Source organism: Mchenga conophoros, linkage group LG3 (assembly GCF_057382185.1).
Source record: "Mchenga conophoros isolate Kocher_MC1m ecotype Shallow Benthic linkage group LG3, M_conophoros_male_GT1.1, whole genome shotgun sequence".
Classification (NCBI taxonomy): domain Eukaryota; kingdom Metazoa; phylum Chordata; class Actinopteri; order Cichliformes; family Cichlidae; genus Mchenga; species Mchenga conophoros.
This window is the reverse complement of record NC_140528.1, coordinates 81783143-81797042: the sequence shown is the minus strand read 5'-3', so window position 1 is coordinate 81797042 and position 13900 is coordinate 81783143. Positions and strand designations below refer to the sequence as shown.

General features: G+C 58.3%; 4 non-coding genes and 3 pseudogenes across 4 annotated transcripts; all 7 read right to left on the bottom strand.

Moving 5' to 3' along the window:
• Nucleotides 1-598: 598 nt before the first annotated feature.
• LOC146580737 (5S ribosomal RNA) lies at nucleotides 599-717 on the bottom strand (annotated as a pseudogene).
• An 816-nt stretch (nucleotides 718-1533) lies between these two features.
• Nucleotides 1534-1652, bottom strand: LOC146580736 (5S ribosomal RNA; annotated as a pseudogene).
• An 895-nt stretch (nucleotides 1653-2547) lies between these two features.
• LOC146580735 (5S ribosomal RNA) lies at nucleotides 2548-2666 on the bottom strand. Its single transcript, XR_014892018.1, has one exon. It is a non-coding gene; the product is annotated as a 5S ribosomal RNA (ribosomal RNA).
• A 2199-nt stretch (nucleotides 2667-4865) lies between these two features.
• LOC146580734 (5S ribosomal RNA) lies at nucleotides 4866-4984 on the bottom strand. The gene has a single exon (XR_014892072.1). It is a non-coding gene; the product is annotated as a 5S ribosomal RNA (ribosomal RNA).
• A 2120-nt stretch (nucleotides 4985-7104) lies between these two features.
• Nucleotides 7105-7223, bottom strand: LOC146580733 (5S ribosomal RNA). Its single transcript, XR_014892012.1, has one exon. It is a non-coding gene; the product is annotated as a 5S ribosomal RNA (ribosomal RNA).
• A 3895-nt stretch (nucleotides 7224-11118) lies between these two features.
• Nucleotides 11119-11237, bottom strand: LOC146580732 (5S ribosomal RNA). The gene has a single exon (XR_014892060.1). It is a non-coding gene; the product is annotated as a 5S ribosomal RNA (ribosomal RNA).
• A 1133-nt stretch (nucleotides 11238-12370) lies between these two features.
• LOC146580731 (5S ribosomal RNA) lies at nucleotides 12371-12489 on the bottom strand (annotated as a pseudogene).
• Nucleotides 12490-13900: the final 1411 nt, after the last annotated feature.

Here is a 13900-nt window from a genome sequence, read left to right as displayed (position 1 = left end):
GCACAGGGCCTGGTTTGGTGAAGATGGCCTCGGCCAGAAGCACAGGGCCTGGTGTGATATGAGTGGCCTGAGCAAGAGCCACAGGCCCTGGTGTGTTGTAAGTGGCCTCAGCCAGCAGCCACAGGCCCTGGTGTGGTGTAGGTGGCCTCAGCCAGCAGCCACAGGCCCTTGTGTGGTGTAATTGGCCTCAATAGCAACTAAGGCCCTGGTGTGGTGTAGGTGGCCTCAGCCAGCAGCCACAGGCCCTGGTGTGGTGTAAGTGGCCTCAGCCAGTGCCACAGGCCCTGGTGTGGTGTAAGTGGCCTGAGCAAGAGCCACAGACCCTGGTGTGGTGTAATTGGCCTCAATAGCAACTAAGGCCCTGGTGTGGTGTAGGTGGCCTCAGCCAGCAGCCACAGGCCCTGGTGTGGTGTAAGTGGCCTCAGCCAGCAGCCACAGGCCCTGGTGTGGTGTAAGTGGCATCAGCTAGCAGCACAAGACATTGGAAAACAGCCAAAAGCAATGTCGTTAATGTGCCCTCATTAATGGGCAGCTGCTTTTGGTCTTTTAATACACCCCTTCTCTGGATCAAAAGCGGTTCAATGACATTAAAATGAAAGGCTTACAGCACCAGGTATTCCCAGGCAGTCTCCCATCCAAGTACTAACCAAGCCCAGCCCTGCTCAGCTTCCGAGATCAGACGAGGTCGGGCGTGCTCAGGGTGGTATGGCCGTAAGCTGCTGGCCCCAGCACAATGTCTCAATTTATGGATTCAGGTGATTAGGTGGCAAGTACCTGAAGTTACGAAGACAATCCTATAACCCTACCTTCATGTTTGCATAATACCCTAACCCAAAGGCTCAGTTTAGCATTTATCCAACAGCACAGGCCCTGGATTGTTGAAGATGGCCTCAGGAACCAGCACAGGGCCTGGTGTGTTGTACATGGCCACAGCTAGCAGCACAGGGCCTGGTTTGGTGAAGATGGCCTCGGCCAGAAGCGCAGGGCCTGGTGTGATGTGAGTGGCCTGAGCAAGAGCCACAGGCCCTGGTGTGGTGTAATTGGCCTCAATAGCAACTAAGGCCCTGGTGTGGTGTAAGTGGCCTGAGCAAGAGTCACATACCCTGGTGTGGTGTAATTGGCCTCAATAGCAACTAAGGCCCTGGTGTGGTGTAGGTGGCCTCAGCCAGCAGCCACAGGCCCTGGTGTGGTGTAAGTGGCCTCAGCCAGCAGCCACAGGCCCTGGTGTGGTGTAAGTGGCCTGAGCAAGAGCCACAGACCCTGGTGTGGTGTAATTGGCCTCAATAGCAACTAAGGCCCTGGTGTGGTGAAAGTGGCCTCAGCCAGAGCCACAGGCCCTGATGTGGTGTAAGTGGCCCCAGCCGGTCCCTCAGGCCCTTGTGTGGTGTAGGTTGCATCAGCTAGCAGCACAAGACATTGGAAAAGAGCCAAAAGCAATGTCGTTAATGTGCCCTCATTAATGGGCAGCTGCTTTTGGTCTTTTAATACACCCCTTCTCTGGATCAAAAGCGGTTCAATGACATGAAAATCAAAGGCTTACAGCACCAGGTATTCCCAGGCAGTCTCCCATCCAAGTACTAACCAAGCCCAGCCCTGCTTAGCTTCCGAGATCAGACGAGGCGGGGAGTGCTCAGGGTGGTATGGCCGTAAGCTGCTGGCTCCAGCACAATGTCTCAATTTATGGATTCAAGTGATTAGGTGGCAAGTACCTGAAGTTACGAAGACAATGCTATAACCATACCTGCATGTTTGCATAATACCCTAACCCAAAGGCTCAGTTTGGCATTTATCCAACAGCACAGGCCCTGGATTGTTGAAGATGGCCTCAGGAACCAGCACAGGGCCTGGTGTGTTGTACATGGCCACAGCAAGGAGCACAGGGCCTGGTTTGGTGAAGATGGCCTCGGCCAGAAGCGCAGGGCCTGGTGTGATGTGAGTGGCCTGAGCAAGAGCCACAGGCCTTGGTGTGGTGTAAGTGGCCTCAGCCAGCAGCCACAGGCCCTGGTGTGGTGTAAGTCGCCTCAGCCAGAAGCCACAGGCATTGGTGTGGTGTAAGTGGCCTCAGCCAGCAGCCACAGGCCCTGGTGTGGTGTAGGTGGCCTCAGCCAGCCGCCACAGGGCCTGGTGTGGTGTAGGTGGCCTCAGCCAGCAGCCACAGGCCCTGGTGTGGTGTAAGTGGCCTCAGCCAGCAGCCACAGGCCCTGGTGTGGTGTAAGTGGCCTGAGCAAGAGCCACAGGCCCTGGTGTGGTGTAAGTGGCCTGAGCAAGAGCCACAGACCCTGGTGTGGTGTAATTGGCCTCAATAGCAACTAATTCCCTGGTGTGGTGTAGGTGGCCTCAGCCAGCAGCCACAGGCCCTTATGTGGTGTAAGTGGCCCCAGCCGTTCACTCAGGCCCTGGTGTGGTGTAGGTGACATCAGCTAGCAGCACAAGACATTGGAAAACAGCCAAAAGCAATGTCGTTAATGTGCCCTCATTAATGGGCAGCTGCTTTTGGTCTTTTAATACACCCCTTCTCTGGATCAAAAGCGGTTCAATGACATGAAAGGCTTACAGCACTAGGTATTCCCAGGCAGTCTCCCATCCAAGTACTAACCAAGCCCAGCCCTGCTCAGCTTCCGAGATCAGACGAGGTCGGGCGTGCTCAGGGTGGTATGGCCGTAAGCTGCTGGCCCCAGCACAATGTCTCAATTTATGGATTCAGGTGATTAGGTGGCAAGTACCTGAAGTTACGAAGACAATCCTATAACCCTACCTTCATGTTTGCATAATACCCTAACCCAAAGGCTCAGTTTAGCATTTATCCAACAGCACAGGCCCTGGATTGTTGAAGATGGCCTCAGGAACCAGCACAGGGCCTGGTGTGTTGTACATGGCCACAGCTAGCAGCACAGGGCCTGGTTTGGTGAAGATGGCCTCGGCCAGAAGCGCAGGGCCTGGTGTGATGTGAGTGGCCTGAGCAAGAGCCACAGGCCCTGGTGTGGTGTAAGTGGCCTCAGCCAGCAGCCACAGGCCCTGGTTTGGTGTAAGTCGCCACAGCCAGAACCCACAGGCCCTGGTGTGGTGTAACTGGCCTCAGCCAGAGCCACAGCCCCTAATGTGGTGTAAGTGGCCCCAGCCGGTCACTCAGGCCCTGGTGTGGTGTGAGTGGCCTCAGCCAGTGCCACAGGCCCTGGTGTGGTCTAAGTGGCCTCAGCCAGTGCCACAGGCCCTGGTGTGGTGTAAGTGGCCTGAGCAAGAGCCACAAGCCCTGGTGTGGTGTAAGTGGCCTCAGCCAGCAGCCACAGGCCCTGGTGTGGTGTAAGTGGCCTGAGCAAGTGCCACAGGCCCTGTTGTGGTGTAAGTGGCCTGAGCAAGTGCCACAGGCCCTGGTGTGGTGTAAGTGGCCTCAATAGCAAATAAGGCCCTGGTGTGGTGTAAGTGGCCTGAGCAAGAACCACAGGGCCTGGTTTGGTGAAGATGGCCTCGGCCAGAAGCGCAGGGCCTGGTGTGATGTGAGTGGCCTGAGCAAGAGCCACAGGCCCTGGTGTGGTGTAAGTGGCCTCAGCCAGCAGCCACAGGCCCTGGTGTGGTGTAAGTGTCCTCAGCCAGAAGCCACAGGCACTGGTGTGGTGTAAGTGGCCTCAGCCAGCAGCAAAAGGGCCCTGGTGTGGTGTAGGTGGCCTCAGCCAGCAGCCACAGGCCCTGGTGTGGTGTAAGTGGCCTCAATAGCAACTAAGGCCCTGGTGTGGTGTAAGTGGCTTCAGCTAGCAGCCACAGGCCCTGGTGTGGTGTAAGTGGCCTCAGCCAGCAGCCACAGGCCCTGGTGTGGTGTAGGTGGCCTCAGCCAGCAGCCACAGGCCCTGGTGTGGTGTAAGTGGCCTATATAGCAACTAAGGCCCTGGTGTGATGTAAGTGGCTTCAGCCAGCAGCCACAGGCTCTGGTGTGGTGTAAGTGACCTCAGCCAGCAGCCACAGGCCCTGGTGTGGTGTAAGTCGCCTCAGCCAGAAGCCACAGGCACTGGTGTGGTGTAAGTGGCCTCAGCCAGCAGCAAAAGGGCCCTGGTGTGGTGTAAGTGGCCTCAGCCAGCAGCCACAGGCCCTGGTGTGGTGTAGGTGGCCTCAGCCAGCAGCCACAGGCCCTTGTGTGGTGTAATTGGCCTCAATAGCAACTAAGGCCCTGGTGTGGTGTAGGTGGCCTAAGCCAGCAGCCACAGGCCCTGGTGTGGTGTAAGTGGCCTCAGCCAGTGCCACAGGCCCTGGTGTGGTGTAAGTGGCCTGAGCAAGAGCCACAGGCCCTGGTGTGGTGTAAGTGGCCTCAGCCAGCAGCCACAGGCCCTGTTGTGGTGTAAGTGGCCTCAGCCAGCAGCCACAGGCCCTGGTGTGGTGTAAGTGGCCTCAGCCAGTGCCACAGGCCCTGGTGTGGTGTAAGTGGCCTGAGCAAGAGCCACAGGCCCTGGTGTGGTGTAAGTGGCCTGAGCAAGAGCCACAGACCCTGGTGTGGTGTAATTGGGCTCAATAGCAACTAATGCCCTGGTGTGGTGTAGGTGGCCTCAGCCAGCAGCCACAGGCCCTGGTGTGGTGTAAGTGGCCTGAGCAAGAGCCACAGGCCCTGGTGTGGTGTAAGTGGCCTGAGCAAGAGCCACAGACCCTGGTGTGGTGAAAGTGGCCTCAGCCAGAGCCACAGGCCCTGATGAGGTGTAAGTGGCCCCAGCCGGTCCCTCAGGCCCTTGTGTGGTGTAGGTTGCATCAGCTAGCAGCACAAGACATTGGAAAAGAGCCAAAAGCAATGTCGTTAATGTGCCCTCATTAATGGGCAGCTGCTTTTGGTCTTTTAATACACCCCTTCTCTGGATCAAAAGCGGTTCAATGACATGAAAATGAAAGGCTTACAGCACCAGGTATTCCCAGGCAGTCTCCCATCCAAGTACTAACCAAGCCCAGCCCTGCTTAGCTTCCGAGATCAGACGAGGTCGGGCGTGCTCAGGGTGGTATGGCCGTAAGCTGCTGGCTCCAGCACAATGTCTCAATTTATGGATTCAAGTGATTAGGTGGCAAGTACCTGAAGTTACGAAGACAATGCTATAACCATACCTGCATGTTTGCATAATACCCTAACCCAAAGGCTCAGTTTGGCATTTATCCAACAGCACAGGCCCTGGATTGTTGAAGATGGCCTCAGGAACCAGCAAAGGGCCTGGTGTGTTGTACATGGCCACAGCAAGGAGCACAGGGCCTGGTTTGGTGAAGATGGCCTCGGCCAGAAGCGCAGGGCCTGGTGTGATGTGAGTGGCCTGAGCAAGAGCCACAGGCCTTGGTGTGGTGTAAGTGGCCTCAGCCAGCAGCCACAGGCCCTGGTGTGGTGTAAGTCGCCTCAGCCAGAAGCCACAGGCACTGGTGTGGTGTAAGTGGCCTCAGCCAGCAGCCACAGGCCCTGGTGTGGTGTAGGTGGCCTCAGCCAGCCGCCACAGGGCCTGGTGTGGTGTAAGTGGCCTCAGCCAGCAGCCACAGGCCCTGGTGTGGTGTAAGTGGCCTCAGCCAGCAGCCACAGGCCCTGGTGTGGTGTAAGTGGCCTGAGCAAGAGCCACAGGCCCTGGTGTGGTGTAAGTGGCCTGAGCAAGAGCCACAGACCCTGGTGTGGTGTAATTGGCCTCAATAGCAACTAATGCCCTGGTGTGGTGTAGGTGGCCTCAGCCAGCAGCCACAGGCCCTGGTGTGGTGTAAGTGGCCTCAGCCAGCAGCCACAGGCCCTGGTGTGGTGTAAGTGGCCTCAGCCAGCAGCCACAGGCCCTGGTGTGGTGTAGGTGGCCTCAGCCAGCAGCCACAGGCCCTTGTGTGGTGTAATTGGCCTCAATAGCAACTAAGGCCCTGGTGTGGTGTAGGTGGCCTAAGCCAGCAGCCACAGGCCCTGGTGTGGTGTAAGTGGCCTCAGCCAGTGCCACAGGCCCTGGTGTGGTGTAAGTGGCCTGAGCAAGAGCCACAGGCCCTGGTGTGGTGTAAGTGGCCTCAGCCAGCAGCCACAGGCCCTGGTGTGGTGTAAGTGGCCTCAGCCAGCAGCCACAGGCCCTGGTGTGGTGTAAGTGGCCTGAGCAAGAGCCACAGGCCCTGGTGTGGTGTAAGTGGCCTGAGCAAGAGCCACAGACCCTGGTGTGGTGTAATTGGGCTCAATAGCAACTAATGCCCTGGTGTGGTGTAGGTGGCCTCAGCCAGCAGCCACAGGCCCTGGTGTGGTGTAAGTGGCCTGAGCAAGAGCCACAGGCCCTGGTGTGGTGTAAGTGGCCTGAGCAAGAGCCACAGACCCTGGTGTGGTGTAATTGGCCTCAATAGCAACTAATGCCCTGGTGTGGTGTAGGTGGCCTCAGCCAGCAGCCACAGGCCCTGGTGTGGTGTAAGTGGCCTCAGCCAGCAGCCACAGGCCCTGGTGTGGTGTAAGTGGCCTCAGCCAGCAGCCACAGGCCCTGGTGTGGTGTAGGTGGCCTCAGCCAGCAGCCACAGGCCCTTGTGTGGTGTAATTGGCCTCAATAGCAACTAAGGCCCTGGTGTGGTGTAGGTGGCCTAAGCCAGCAGCCACAGGCCCTGGTGTGGTGTAAGTGGCCTCAGCCAGTGCCACAGGCCCTGGTGTGGTGTAAGTGGCCTGAGCAAGAGCCACAGGCCCTGGTGTGGTGTAAGTGGCCTCAGCCAGCAGCCACAGGCCCTGGTGTGGTGTAAGTGGCCTCAGCCAGCAGCCACAGGCCCTGGTGTGGTGTAAGTGGCCTCAGCCAGTGCCACAGGCCCTGGTGTGGTGTAAGTGGCCTGAGCAAGAGCCACAGGCCCTGGTGTGGTGTAAGTGGCCTGAGCAAGAGCCACAGACCCTGGTGTGGTGTAATTGGGCTCAATAGCAACTAATGCCCTGGTGTGGTGTAGGTGGCCTCAGCCAGCAGCCACAGGCCCTGGTTTGGTGTATGTGGCCTCAGCCAGCAAATAAGGCCGTGGTGTGGTGTAGGTGGCATCAGCTAGCAGCACAAGACATTGGAAAAGAGCCAAAAGCAATGTCGTTAATGTGCCCTCATTAATGGGCAGCTGCTTTTGGTCTTTTAATACACCCCTTCTCTGGATCAAAAGCGGTTCAATGACATGAAAATCAAAGGCTTACAGCACCAGGTATTCCCAGGCAGTCTCCCATCCAAGTACTAACCAAGCCCAGCCCTACTTAGCTTCCGAGATCAGACGAGGTCGGGCGTGCTCAGGGTGGTATGGCCGTAAGCTGCTGGCCCCAGCACAATGTCTCAATTTATGGATTCAAGTGATTAGGTGGCAAGTACCTGAAGTTACGAAGACAATCCTATAACCATACCTGCATGTTTGCATAATACCCTAACCCAAAGGCTCAGTTTGGCATTTATCCAACAGCACAGGCCCTGGATTGTTGAAGATGGCGTCAGGAACCAGCACAGGGCCTGGTGTGTTGTACATGGCCACAGCAAGCAGCACAGGGCCTGGTTTGGTGAAGATGGCCTCGGCCAGAAGCACAGGGCCTGGTGTGATATGAGTGGCCTGAGCAAGAGCCACAGGCCCTGGTGTGTTGTAAGTGGCCTCAGCCAGCAGCCACAGGCCCTGGTGTGGTGTAGGTGGCCTCAGCCAGCAGCCACAGGCCCTTGTGTGGTGTAATTGGCCTCAATAGCAACTAAGGCCCTGGTGTGGTGTAGGTGGCCTCAGCCAGCAGCCACAGGCCCTGGTGTGGTGTAAGTGGCCTCAGCCAGTGCCACAGGCCCTGGTGTGGTGTAAGTGGCCTGAGCAAGAGCCACAGACCCTGGTGTGGTGTAATTGGCCTCAATAGCAACTAAGGCCCTGGTGTGGTGTAGGTGGCCTCAGCCAGCAGCCACAGGCCCTGGTGTGGTGTAAGTGGCCTCAGCCAGCAGCCACAGGCCCTGGTGTGGTGTAAGTGGCCTCAGCCAGCAGCCACAGGCCCTGGTGTGGTGTAAGTGGCCTCAGCCAGTGCCACAGGCCCTGGTGTGGTGTAAGTGGCCTGAGCAAGAGCCACAGACCCTGGTGTGGTATAATTGGCCTCAGCCAGCAGCCACAGGCCCTGGTGTGGTGTAAGTGGCCTCAGACAGAAGCCACAGGCCCTGGTGTGGTGTAAGTGGCCTCAATAGCAACTAAGGCCCCGGTGTGGTGTAAGTGGCTTCAGCCAGCAGCCACAGGCCCTGGTGTGGTGTAAGTGGCCTCAGCCAGCAGCCACAGGCCCTGGTGTGGTGTAGGTGGCCTCAGCCAGCAGCCACAGGCCCTGGTGTGGTGTAAGTGGCCTCAATAGCAACTAAGGCCCTGGTGTGGTGTAAGTGGCTTCAGCCAGCAGCCACAGGCTCTGGTGTGGTGTAACTGGCCTCAGCCAGCAGCCACAGGCCCTGATGTGGTGTAAGTGGCCCCAGCCGGTCACTCAGGCCCTGGTGTGGTGTAGGTGGCATCAGCCAGCAGCCACAGGCCCTGGTGTGGTGTAAGTCGCCTCAGCCAGAAGCCACAGGCACTGGTGTGGTGTAAGTGGCCTCAGCCAGCAGCAAAAGGGCCCTGGTGTGGTGTAAGTCACCTCAGCCAGCAGCCACAGGCCCTGGTGTGGTGTAGGTGGCCTCAGCCAGCAGCCACAGGCCCTGGTGTGGTGTAAGTGGCCTCAGCCAGCAGCCACAGGCCCTGGTGTGGTGTAAGTGGCCTCAGCCAGCAGCCACAGGCCCTGGTGTGGTGTAAGTGGCCTCAGCCAGTGCCACAGGCCCTGGTGTGGTGTAAGTGGCCTGAGCAAGAGCCACAGACCCTGGTGTGGTATAATTGGCCTCAGCCAGCAGCCACAGGCCCTGGTGTGGTGTAAGTCGCCTCAGACAGAAGCCACAGGCACTGGTGTGGTGTAAGTGGCCTCAGCCGGCAGCAAAAGGGCCCTGGTGTGGTATAAGTCGCCTCAGCCAGCAGCCACAGGCCCTGGTGTGGTGTAGGTGGCCTCAGCCACCAGCCACAGGCCCTGGTGTGGTGTAAGTAGCCTCAGCCAGCAGCCACAGGCCCTGGTGTGGTGTAAGTGGCCTCAGCCAGCAGCCACAGGCCCTGGTGTGGTGTAAGTGGCCTCAGCCAGTGCCACAGGCCCTGGTGTGGTGTAAGTGGCCTGAGCAAGAGCCACAGGCCCTGGTGTGGTGTAAGTGGCCTGAGCAAGAGCCACAGACCCTGGTGTGGTGTAATTGGCCTCAATAGCAACTAATGCCCTGGTGTGGTGTAGGTGGCCTCAGCCAGCAGCCACAGGCCCTGGTGTGGTGTAAGTGGCCTGAGCAAGAGCCACAGGCCCTGGTGTGGTGTAAGTGGCCTGAGCAAGAGCCACAGACCCTGGTGTGGTGTAATTGGCCTCAATAGCAACTAATGCCCTGGTGTGGTGTAGGTGGCCTCAGCCAGCAACCACAGGCCCTGGTGTGGTGTAAGTGGCCTGAGCAAGAGCCACAGGCCCTGGTGTGGTGTAAGTGGCCTGAGCAAGAGCCACAGGCCCTGGTGTGGTGTAACTGGCCTCAGCCAGAGCCACAGGCCCTGGTGTGGTGTAAGTGGCCTCAATAGCAACTAAGGCCCTGGTGTGGTGTAAGTGGCCTCAGCCAACAGCCACAGGCCCTGGTATGGTGTAAGTGGCCTCAGCCAGCAGCCACAGGCCCTGGTGTGGTGTAAGTGGCCAGAAGCGCAGGGCCTGGTGTGATGTGAGTGGCCTGAGCAAGAGCCACAGACCCTGGTGTGGTGTAATTGGCCTCAGTAGCAACTAAGGCCCTGGTGTGGTGTATGTGGCCTCAGCCAGCAGCCACAGGCCCTGGTGTGGTGTAACTGGCCTCAGCCAGCAGCCACAGGCCCTGGTGTGGTGTAAGTGGCCTCAGCCAGAGCCACAGGCCCTGATGTGGTGTAAGTCGCCTCAGCTAGCAGCACAGGGCCTGGTTTGGTATGAGTGGCCTGAGCCAGCAGCCACAGGCCCTGGTGTGGTGTAAGTGGCCTCAGCCAGCAGCAACAGGCCCTGGTGTGGTGTAAGTCGCCTCAGCCAGAAGCCACAGGCACTGGTGTGGTGTAAGTGGCCTCAGCCAGCAGCAACAGGCCCTGGTGTGGTGTAAGTCGCCTCAGCAAGCAGCCACAGGCCCTGGTGTGGTGTAGGTGGTCTCAGCCAGCAGCCACAGGCCGTGGTGTGGTGTAAGTGTCCTCAGCCAGCAGCCACAGGCCCTGGTGTGGTGTAAGTGGCCTCAGCAAGAGCCACAGACCCTGGTGTGGTGTAATTGGCCTAAGCCATAGCCACAGGCCCTGGTTTGGTGTAAGTGGCCTGAGCAAGAACCACAGGGCCTGGTTTGGTGAAGATGGCCTCGGCCAAAAGCGCAGGGCCTGGTGTGATGTGAGTGGCCTGAGCAAGAGCCACAGGCCCTGGTGTGGTGTAAGTGGCCTCAGCCAGCAGCCACAGGCCCTGGTGTGGTGTAAGTCGCCTCAGCCAGAAGCCACAGGCACTGGTGTGGTGTAAGTGGCCTCAGCCAGCAGCAAAAGGGCCCTGGTGTGGTGTAAGTCGCCTCAGCCAGCAGCCACAGGCCCTGGTGTGGTGTAGGTGGCCTCAGCCAGCAGCCACAGGCCCTGGTGTGGTGTAAGTGGCCTCAATAGCAACTAAGGCACTGGTGTGGTGTAAGTGGCCTCAGCCAGCAGCAAAAGGGCCCTGGTGTGGTGTAAGTCGCCTCAGCCAGCAGCCACAGGCTCTGGTGTGGTGTAACTGGCCTCAGCCAGTGCCACAGGCCCTGGTGTGGTGTAAGTGGCCTGAGCAAGAGCCACAGGCCCTGGTGTGGTGTAAGTGGCCTGAGCAAGAGCCACAGACCCTGGTGTGGTGTAATTGGCCTCAATAGCAACTAATGCCCTGGTGTGGTGTAGGTGGCCTCAGCCAGCAGCCACAGGCCCTGGTGTGGTGAAAGTGGCCTCAGCCAGAGCCACAGGCCCTGATGTGGTGTAAGTGGCCCCAGCCGGTCCCTCAGGCCCTTGTGTGGTGTAGGTTGCATCAGCTAGCAGCACAAGACATTGGAAAAGAGCCAAAAGCAGTGTCGTTAATGTGCCCTCATTAATGGGCAGCTGCTTTTGGTCTTTTAATACACCCCTTCTCTGGATCAAAAGCGGTTCAATGACATGAAAATCAAAGGATTACAGCACCAGGTATTCCCAGGAAGTCTCCCATCCAAGTACTAACCAAGCCCAGCCCTGCTTAGCTTCCGAGATCAGACGAGGTCGGGCGTGCTCAGGGTGGTATGGCCGTAAGCTGCTGGCTCCAGCACAATGTCTCAATTTATGGATTCAAGTGATTAGGTGGCAAGTACCTGAAGTTACGAAGACAATGCTATAACCATACCTGCATGTTTGCATAATACCCTAACCCAAAGGCTCAGTTTGGCATTTATCCAACAGCACAGGCCCTGGATTGTTGAAGATGGCCTCAGGAACCAGCACAGGGCCTGATGTGTTGTACATGGCCACAGCAAGCAGCACAGGGCCTGGTTTGGTGAAGATGGCCTCGGCCAGAAGCACAGGGCCTGGTGTGATTTGAGTGGCCTGAGCAAGAGCCACAGGCCCTGGTGTGTTGTAAGTGGCCTCAGCCAGCAGCCACAGGCCCTGGTGTGGTGTAGGTGGCCTCAGCCAGCAGCCACAGGCCCTGGTGTGGTGTAAGTGGCCTCAGCCAGTGCCACAGGCCCTGGTGTGGTGTAATTGGCCTCAATAGCAACTAAGGCCCTGGTGTGGTGTAAGTGGCCTGAGCAAGAGCCACATACCCTGGTGTGGTGTAATTGGCCTCAATAGCAACTAAGGCCCTGGTGTGGTGTAGGTGGCCTCAGCCAGCAGCCACAGGCCCTGGTGTGGTGTAAGTGGCCTCAGCCAGAGCAACAGGCCCTGATGTGGTGTAAGTGGCCCAAGCCGGTCACTCAGGCCCTGGTGTGGTGTAGGTGGCTTCAGCCAGCAGCCACAGGCCCTGGTGTGGTGTAAATGGCCTCAGCCAGCAGCCACAGGCCCTGGTGTGGTGTAGGTGGCCTCAGCCAGCAGCCACAGGCCCTGGTGTGGTGTAAGTGGCCTCAATAGCAACTAAGGCCCTGGTGTGGTGTAAGTGGCTTCAGCCAGCAGCCACAGGCTCTGGTGTGGTGTAACTGGCCTCAGCCAGCAGCCACAGGCCCTGGTGTGGTTAAGTGGCCTCAGCCAGAGCCACAGGACCTGATGTGGTGTAAGTGGCCCCAGCCGGTCACTCAGGCCCTGGTGTGGTGTAGGTGGCATCAGCTAGCAGCACAAGACATTGGAAAACAGCCAAAAGCAGTGTCGTTAATGTGCCCTCATTAATGGGCAGCTGCTTTTGGTCTTTTAATACACCCCTTCTCTGGATCAAAAGCGCTTCAATGACATGAAAATGAAAGGCTTACAGGACCAGGTATTCCCAGGCAGTCTCCCATCCAAATACTAACCAAGCCTAGCCCTGCTTAGCTTCCGAGATCAGACGAGGTCGGGCGTGCTCAGGGTGGTATGGCCGTAAGCTGCTGGCCCCAGCACAATGTCTCAATTTATGGATTCAAGTGATTAGGTGGCAAGTACCTGAAGTTACGAAGACAATCCTATAACCATACCTGCATGTTTGCATAATACCCTAACCCAAAGGCTCAGTTTGGCATTTATCCAACAGCACAGGCCCTGGATTGTTGAAGATGGCCTCAGGAACCAGCACAGGGCCTGGTGTGTTGTACATGGCCACAGCAAGCAGCACAGGGCCTGGTTTGGTGAAGATGGCCTCGGCCAGAAGCGCAGGGCCTGGTGTGATGTGAGTGGCCTGAGCAAGAGCCACAGGCCTTGGTGTGGTGTAAGTGGCCTCAGCCAGCAGCCACAGGCCCTGGTGTGGTGTAAGTCGCCTCAGCCAGAAGCCACAGGCACTGGTGTGGTGTAAGTGGCCTCAGCCAGCAGCAAAAGGGCCCTGGTGTGGTGTAAGTGGCCTCAGCCAGCAGCCACAGGCCCTGGTGTGGTGTAGGTGGCCTCAGCCAGCAGCCACAAGCCCTGGTGTGGTGTAAGTGGCCTCAGCCAGCAGCCACAGGCCCTGGTGTGGTGTAAGTGGCCTCAGCCAGCAGCCACAGGCCCTGGTGTGGTGTAAGTGGCCTCAGCCAGTGCCACAGGCCCTGGTGTGGTGTAAGTGGCCTGAGCAAGAGCCACAGACCCTGGTGTGGTGTAATTGGCCTCAGCCAGCAGCCACAGGCCCTGGTGTGGTGTAAGTCGCCTCAGACAGAAGCCACAGGCACTGGTGTGGTGTAAGTTGCCTCAGCCAGCAGCAAAAGGGCCCTGGTGTGGTATAAGTCGCCTCAGCCAGCAGCCACAGGCCCTGGTGTGGTGTAGGTGGCCTCAGCCACCAGCCACAGGCCCTGGTGTGGTGTAAGTGGCCTCAGCCAGCAGCCACAGGCCCTGGTGTGGTGTAAGTGGCCTCAGCCAGCAGCCACAGGCCCTGGTGTGGTGTAAGTGGCCTCAGCCAGTGCCACAGGCCCTGGTGTGGTGTAAGTGGCCTGAGCAAGAGCCACAGGCCCTGGTGTGGTGTAAGTGGCCTGAGCAAGAGCCACAGACCCTGGTGTGGTGTAATTGGCCTCAATAGCAACTAATGCCCTGGTTTGGTGTAGGTGGCCTCAGCCAGCAGCCACAGGGCCTGGTGTGGTGTAAGTGGCCTGAGCAAGAGCCACAGGCCCTGGTGTGGTGTAGGTGGCCTCAGCCAGCAGCCACAGGCCCTGGTGTGGTGTAAGTGGCCTCAGCCAGTGCCACAGGCCCTGGTGTGGTGTAATTGGCCTCAATAGCAACTAAGGCCCTGGTGTGGTGTAAGTGGCCTGAGCAAGAGCCACATACCCTGGTGTGGTGTAATTGGCCTCAATAGCAACTAAGGCCCTGGTGTGGTGTAAGTGGCCTCAGCCAGAGCAAC